The 7,069-nt window shown below is 46.2% G+C and overlaps 1 long non-coding RNA gene across 2 annotated transcripts; it reads right to left on the reverse strand.

The window, feature by feature from the left end:
• Positions 1-938: 938 nt before the first annotated feature.
• On the reverse strand, positions 939-5,658 carry LOC125340979. 2 transcript variants are annotated; one of them, XR_007208850.1, is made up of 3 exons: positions 5,449-5,658; positions 2,536-2,662; positions 939-1,422 (listed from the first exon to the last, which is right to left on the reverse strand). It is a non-coding gene; the product is annotated as an uncharacterized LOC125340979 (long non-coding RNA). The 2 variants fall into 2 exon arrangements; XR_007208851.1 differs by lacking the exon at positions 939-1,422 and adding an exon at positions 1,984-2,171 and having other exon boundaries at positions 2,361-2,662.
• Positions 5,659-7,069: the final 1,411 nt, after the last annotated feature.

Genomic DNA, 7,069 nt, shown 5'->3' on the forward strand with positions numbered 1-7,069 from the left:
ACTAGGGCAGTTCTAGACAATAGTCCTGGGAGGGAGAAATCAAGTCCTCGGCTGAATGTGATTTTCTTCTGCAAGCCAGGTTCCTTTGGTGAGACTAGCTCTCCCTGGAGAGAAGTCACGCGTGACCCTACAGGTCCAGGATAGACCTTGGGACTGCCCAGGTCTGAAGTTCTAGAATCAGGAGCCGGCGGGTGACAGAACCCGGTGTGAAAAGAGCGTGTAACCCAGGCCGGCCTGAAGCCACTGGAGCCCTGCGCACGCGCACTGCAGCCCCGCGTGGTCCCGCTCCGGCTAGCCCCGCCCCCGAAGGCGGTGCGCTTTTGCCTGCGTCACGAACCGCGCAGGCGCAGGCGCAGGCGCAGACGCAGACGCAGACGCAGACGCAGACGCAGACGCGCGCGCGCGTCGCTTTCCAGTCTGGGCTACTGCTTAGTCGTGGAGTCCGATGGATCCTGCCGCGGGCGGTGACTGGGTGCTGAGCGGGCCGACACAGGCAGTTTGAGAGCTTGTTCCCGGGCTGGGTTTGAATGGGGCGCCTTGAGCGCTCGCTGCTGACCGAGCCCACGAACCTCGGTCCTCTCAGACCCTCGCTGACGCGCCCGAGGGCGCCGGGGAGGCTGGAGGCCACCCCGAGGCACCCCGGGACTAGGCTGTGCCCTCAGCTCTGGAGTTGCTGAGTCGGCCAAGCTTTGCGAGACCGACGACGTGGAAATTACGAAACCAGAATCTCGAAAGCTTCGCTTTAGGACCCGCGGAGAACTCGAATTTGTGGAGAGTGGCATGCTGCTGTGGAATGAACATCAGAGCCCTCTTTGCAGTTATTAGAGTGAAATTTTCACCTGAGGCCAGCCCCAGGTAAAACAGGAAACGAGAGTTCCGAGAAACCACCTGACAAGATTGAGATCCCCACCGTTCCCCCCCCCCCCCCGGCCATTCTGTCACTGGAAACAAGCCCCCGTCCACGCCCCCCCTCCCCCGGAGGGGTTCCACAGATCACTAAGTTCACAAGTTGGAAAGGACTTTTGAGCTTCTGTAGCATTCTCATCGGGAAGTCATCAGCCTTGGGCTTGGGATGCATGTAGTTCAGTGGTAGAGCTCTTGCTTAGCAGATGAGTTCCTGAGCGCTATTCCCAGGACCCCTGTCAAAAAGACACAAGAAAAACAAAGAAAACAAAACAATCCCTTCCCCCAATCAAATCCCAAAGTCTCAAAAAGCTAAAACCTGAAAATGTTAGCAGCTATTTGAAACATGTCCAGTGATGAGGATCTCAATTCCAGAGCACTTTCTGCCTTCTGGCAGGATGCAGGACACTCTTGTCTGGCTTCCAAGCGTGGGGCAGGGGGTGCTTCTCAGCATTTCCCAGTGCAGAGGGGAACCCAGTGCAGAGGGGAGCAGTTTTCCTTGTATAGTCTGTGAAGAGACTGTATAGTTAGTTGCTTCCTTGCCTGAGTTCTTGAATATGTTAGAACTTAGGAAATGACCTCTGTGCAGTTGATTAATTGGTTACTGAAATGAAATCAGAATTTGCTTCTAATTTCCTGGTTTTTGTTATTTTGTGGTTTTTTTTTTTTTTTGACTGTTGCTTTGGAGTGGGGTCATCTAGGCCATCTGTTAATGCAACAGCCTGAGAAGAAAAGGAAAGTCATCAGAAGGAGGTGGGTAAGAGTAAACTGATTTGGGTGGGAGTTGCTGTTCAACTGGCTAACCTTCCAGGCCTTCCCCTGTCTTAGGGAGCTCTATTTCCTTACACACATCCCTTTTTATTTATTTATTTGCGCCAGTCCTGGGCCTTGGACTCAGGGCCTGAGCAATGTCCCTGGCTTCTTTTTGCTCAAGGCTAGCACTCTACCACTTGAGCCACAGTGCCACTTCTGGCCATTTTCTGTATATGTGGTGCTGGGGAATTGAACTCAGGGCCTCATGTATAAGAGGCAAGCACTCTTGCCACTAGGCCATATTCCCAGCCCACCACACATCCCTTTCTTAGGTTAGTATTCACAGAATACTCAGAAAGGCAGGGAGTTGTAGCATCAAAGATCAATGTTATCCAACTAATTTTACAGTTTTGGAAGCTGAGGCCTAAAAAAGGAAACTCTGGCCCAGAGTTAGAGTTGACCTAGTGGCAGACATGGAACTCAGATTCATTCCCAGACCTGTTCTTCCTCTGCACCTTTTTTTTTTTTTTGGTGGCCAGTCCTGGGCCTTTGACTCAGCCCCTAAGCACCATCCCTGGCTTCTTCCCGCTCAAGGCTAGCACTCTGCCACCTGAGCCACAGCGCCCCTTCTGGCCGTTTTCCATATATGTGGTGTTGGGGAATCGAACCGAGAGCTTCATGTGTAGGAGGCAAGCACTCTGCACCTTTAATCTAGAGCACAATGGAAAGAAATGACACATTTAAAGTGGGTAATTTGGAGTATAGGAGACCAACTATGTATGGAAAAGTATTTTGGGGCAAGTAATACTAAGGCTGTGTAGAGGGTAATCTTATTAGAGCTGAGACTGGTTCAAGGGATCAGGAAGGGAATTCTGTCACTACTTTGTCCTTAACTTCTGGTCTGTATGGCTCCTCATGGACCAAATGAAAGAGCCAAAGGAGTCTTGGGGTTCAAACAGCACAGTGTTAGGGTACAGCACAGGGTGGGAAAGGATGGAGAATATACCTGCAGGAATTAATGAAAAGATACTATATGCCATCCTGCTTCTAATATAAAGCTCACACATATTTAAATGGTAGTTGACACTTCTCAAGTATGTATGCCAAGCCTGTCCATTGTCTCATTACATCTTCCCATAAACACATTTTCTCCATTTGACAAAGAACTGACTAATGAATTAACTTGAGGGGTGGATGTCTGAACAACTAAGTTGACATCAGCTTTTGTAGTATCTTTGGATGTTTATGAACTAAAATGGGGAAAATGAGTGAACAGGTACCAAATGGATAAGGTTAGGTGATGGATGTCACTGAAGAGTCTTCACTGTGCTTATTCTCCATACACAGTAGAGGGTCAGCTTCAGGGCCTGGAGGCTTACTGTAAAATTAGTCCCCCTTGCTGTCCCCCACTGGTTTGCTGCAAGCCATGTTTTTCAGGTAAAAGAGCAGGTTTGGAAGTCTGGGGGGGGGGGTGGAAATTGGGTTTATGCCTGGTTTTCATTGTGGAGGAGAGCTTTTGTAATTAAGAAGAATTCTGCCTGAAGCCATCTTTACCCACCCCCTGATTCCTGATACCCCCACAATCTGGGCAGTGGCCCAGGGTGCTGCCTCTCTTCTCAACTCCTACTCACTGATCACAATCCACATGGGTTCAGTTCTGCTAATTGCATTGCTGGTGCTGCTGTTGGGACACAGCGTACTTCAACGATGAGCCAACAACCAATTTGGTGGGGAGAGTTTTACCTGTATCTCTGAAATGGCCTTCTGTGGAATAGAAAGCTCAATTTAGAAGCACTCTTTCCTCTCTTTTCTCACACCCTGTCTCTTCTCTTCAGAATCCTTTTTATTTCCTAAAGAAAAGAGGGCCATTTGTTCCTAATCCCCAGGCCCTCATTGTGGAAAAGGAACAAAATATATAATGCTCGTGTACTATGTACCTGACACAGTGGCAGAGGCTTTATGTCATTCCATTTCATTGCTATTCATTAGGTAGAAAGTAGGGATGAGAGGATTAAGCTTGGTTGAAGATCACAGATGTTAAGGTTAGAGTTAGCGTTCTTTCAGATTAAATCCTACTGTTGTAGTAGTTGGGTTTGATTTGTAGTTGTGCTCTTTTCTCATGCCATTGCTGGTGTCTCTGAGGCTTGAGCATGTCAAATGTGCTGTTTCCACTCGTGTGCATTTACTCACGGATTTGATTTCCTTTGTAGCTGTGTAACCTCATATAGTCCTTTGGTGTTGGCTGGTCCATCTAGAAGCTATCTTACCTAGTTCTAATGGCAACATGCAATCCATTTTCCAAAGCCCAGATCAAATCCTGTCCGCTGCTCCAAGTCTCTCAATCTCTTCTGTTCCCAGAATCCCCGATTCACTTTTTTTTTTTTTTTTTTTTTGCCAGTCTTTGGACTCAGGGCCTGAGCACTGTGTCTCAGGCTTCTTTTTGCTCAAGGCTAGCACTCTGCCAACTTGAGCCACAGCGCCACTTTTCTATATATGGCTTTTTCTATATAAGTGGTGCTGAGGAATCAAACCTAGGGCTTCATGTGTACGAGGCAAGCACTCTTGCCCCTAGGCCATATTCCCAGCCCCACCCCCATTCACTTTTGTAGGACTTTGAAGAATTTTTACATTCTTCCTTGTGTTCTAGTAATTTGGGCATGTAACTTACTCTTGTGGTGGTGGTGGTGGTGGGGGTAGGGATTTTACTGTTAGTATTAGGATCTCTAATTCCTAACAGAGAATCTTTTATACTGTAAGCCACCAGGGAAGGAATACACCAGGGTTGTTTTTTGGTGAAAAGAATTTGCAAAGTGAAGATTTTTTTTTCTCTGACCCTGACTTATTTCACTTAACATAAATCTTACTATGTGGGCTAGGGATATGGCCTAGTGGCAAGAGTGCTTGCCTCGTATACATGAGGCCCTGGGTTCAATTCCCCAGCACCACATATACAGAAAATGGCCAGAAGTGGTGCTGTGGCTCAAGTGGCAGAGTGCTAGCCTTGAGCAAAAAAGAAGCCAGGGACAGTGCTCAGGCCCTGAGTCCAAGTCCCAGGACTGGCCAAAACAAAAACAACAACAACAAAAAAAAAACCTTACTATGTTCACCATTTCCCTGAAAAATGACTTATTCTTTTTCATATATGTAATATCAGATCTTTAAAAAATGAAAGTGTAAAGCATAAATGTTCAAAGAATACCTTTATAATATCTCTGATTTTTCTTTGCATGCAATCATCTAGAGAAGTATAGAGTACCATCCCCTGTATATGATTTTTCCTGACGTAAAGTAAATTTTAACTTATAAAGAAGATAATTTTTCTTAAGTTAACTAAAAAGGGAAGACTCCTAATTTAACTGTAAAGTGAAGATTCTTCCTCAACATAATGTGCTGACTTTGTTTAAAACAAGATTCAGCTGTAAGATAAATGTCTTGTTTGAGTGGATCATCCAGAAGAGTTCCTCTGTCTTTTATTTTTTCTTAAGAGCTTCAAATTTGGGGACCTCAGGATCCACATGTCTTTGTCTCCAGATGAATTTCAACAAGATGGTGAGCTGACCTTGATCATGGGCTGTTGCTTTTCTGAAGCTATCCCTGATATGTTTGTTGGAGTAGCAAAGGCCATTATTCCTCTTGCTTTCATCACCAGTAATGAGAGAGACTGTGGCCATGACAGTATCTCTCCTTCCCTGGGACCTGAGTTGGCTCACAATACCCATTTCCCATATCACTGAACACAGACAGATGCTGGGGCCCTTCAGCAGAGAACGGGTGTGGGCTGGGATGACTCACCTGCTCTGTTGCCGCCTACAGCTCAGCTCAAAGCCTTTGGGAAGTCAAACACTTCCCTAGGAAAGGCACAGAAGGCTCTTCTTAGATATAGCAGCTTGGGTTCCAGCAATTCTGCAAATGCCAGTCACTCTTTCGATGTTTTAAAATCAGACCAGTGAATGACCATTCACCTGGATGGCCATGCAACCTTAAAAGTAAAGTAGAAACCTGCAATCCTAGCTACTCAGGAAGCTGAGATTTAAGGATTATGGTTAAAAACCAGCCCAAGCAGGAAAGTTGGGGAGACTCTTTTTTTTTTTTTTTTTTTTTTTTGCCAGTCCTGGGCCTTGGACTCAGGGCCTGAGCACTGTCCCTGGCTTCTTCCCGCTCAAGGCTAGCACTCTGCCACTTGAGCCACAGCACCACTTCTGGCCATTTTCTGTATATGTGGTGCTGGGGAATCGAACCGAGGGCTTCATGTATACGATGCAAGTGCTCTTGCCACTAGGCCATATCCCCAGCCCAGGGAGAATCTTATCTCTAATAAACTACTCAGAAAAAGCCAGAAGTGGCACTGTGGGTTCAAGTGGTAAAGCACTAGCCTTGAGCAAAAGATTAGGGACAGTGCTCAGGCCCTGAGTTCAAGCCCCAGGACTGGCACCAGGAAAAAAAAAAAAAAGAAAAAGAAAGGAAAGTAAAGAGAGAAGGAAAGAAAAAAAGCATAGAGTTCTGATCTGATCTATATACCAGATCATCTAGACTTAACTATTTCCAGAAAGGGCATACATGCTTCTTTTGTTTTTGTTTGGTTTTTTTGGCCAGTCCTGGGCCTTGGACTCAGGGCCTGAGCACTGTCTCTGGCTTCCTTTTGCTCAAGGATAGCACTCTGCCACTTGAGCCACAGCGCCACTTCTGGCCGTTTTCTGTATATGTGGTGCTGGGGAATCGAACCCAGGGCCTCATGTATACGAGGCAAGCTCTCTTGCCACTAGGCCATATCCCCAGCCCGCATACATGCTTCTTGAGGTAAACATTTTTGTTTTCTTTTAGTAACCATTTGTGTTAAGGGCACATACGGTTGTGTGAAGGGAGTCTTGTGATCTATAAATAAATGGAAGTCAGGATAGTAAATGCTGTACTGCAGTGTTTTTGGAAAATGGAAAAGAAACTTAATGCAATCTTTCCTAGGGGAAATGAGCAAGTAAGGTTAGATTTGATTGATGAGATGGCACTTGAAGTAGGCCTTGAATTGGAATTCTCCTGGAAGACATAAATCTGTTACATCAGTGGGGAATATTGTACAGTATATTATCAATGGAATGTGGAGGAGGTAATGGTGAAGAGGGAGATTAGACTTGAAATTCTTTCTATTGGGTTTAGCAGGAAAGGGCCTTTATAGGCCAAGTGAACTTTGGGCCTTATCTTGAGGGTGTAGGGAAGACATTGAACTCTTGGGGTGTGTGTGTGTGTGTGGTGTGTGTGTGTGTGTGTGTGTGTGTGTGTGTGCGCATGTGTGTTGCTGGAATTTGAACCCAGAGCCTTGTGCATTCTAGATAAGCTGTCTACCATGGATTTACATAGCTGGTCTGTGCTCCATCTCTTAAAAAGTTATTTGTGGGGGCTGGGGATATAGCCTAGTGGC

The sequence above is a fragment of the Perognathus longimembris genome, chromosome 23 (assembly GCF_023159225.1).
Source record: "Perognathus longimembris pacificus isolate PPM17 chromosome 23, ASM2315922v1, whole genome shotgun sequence".
In the NCBI taxonomy this organism is placed as follows: Eukaryota; Metazoa; Chordata; class Mammalia; order Rodentia; family Heteromyidae; genus Perognathus; species Perognathus longimembris.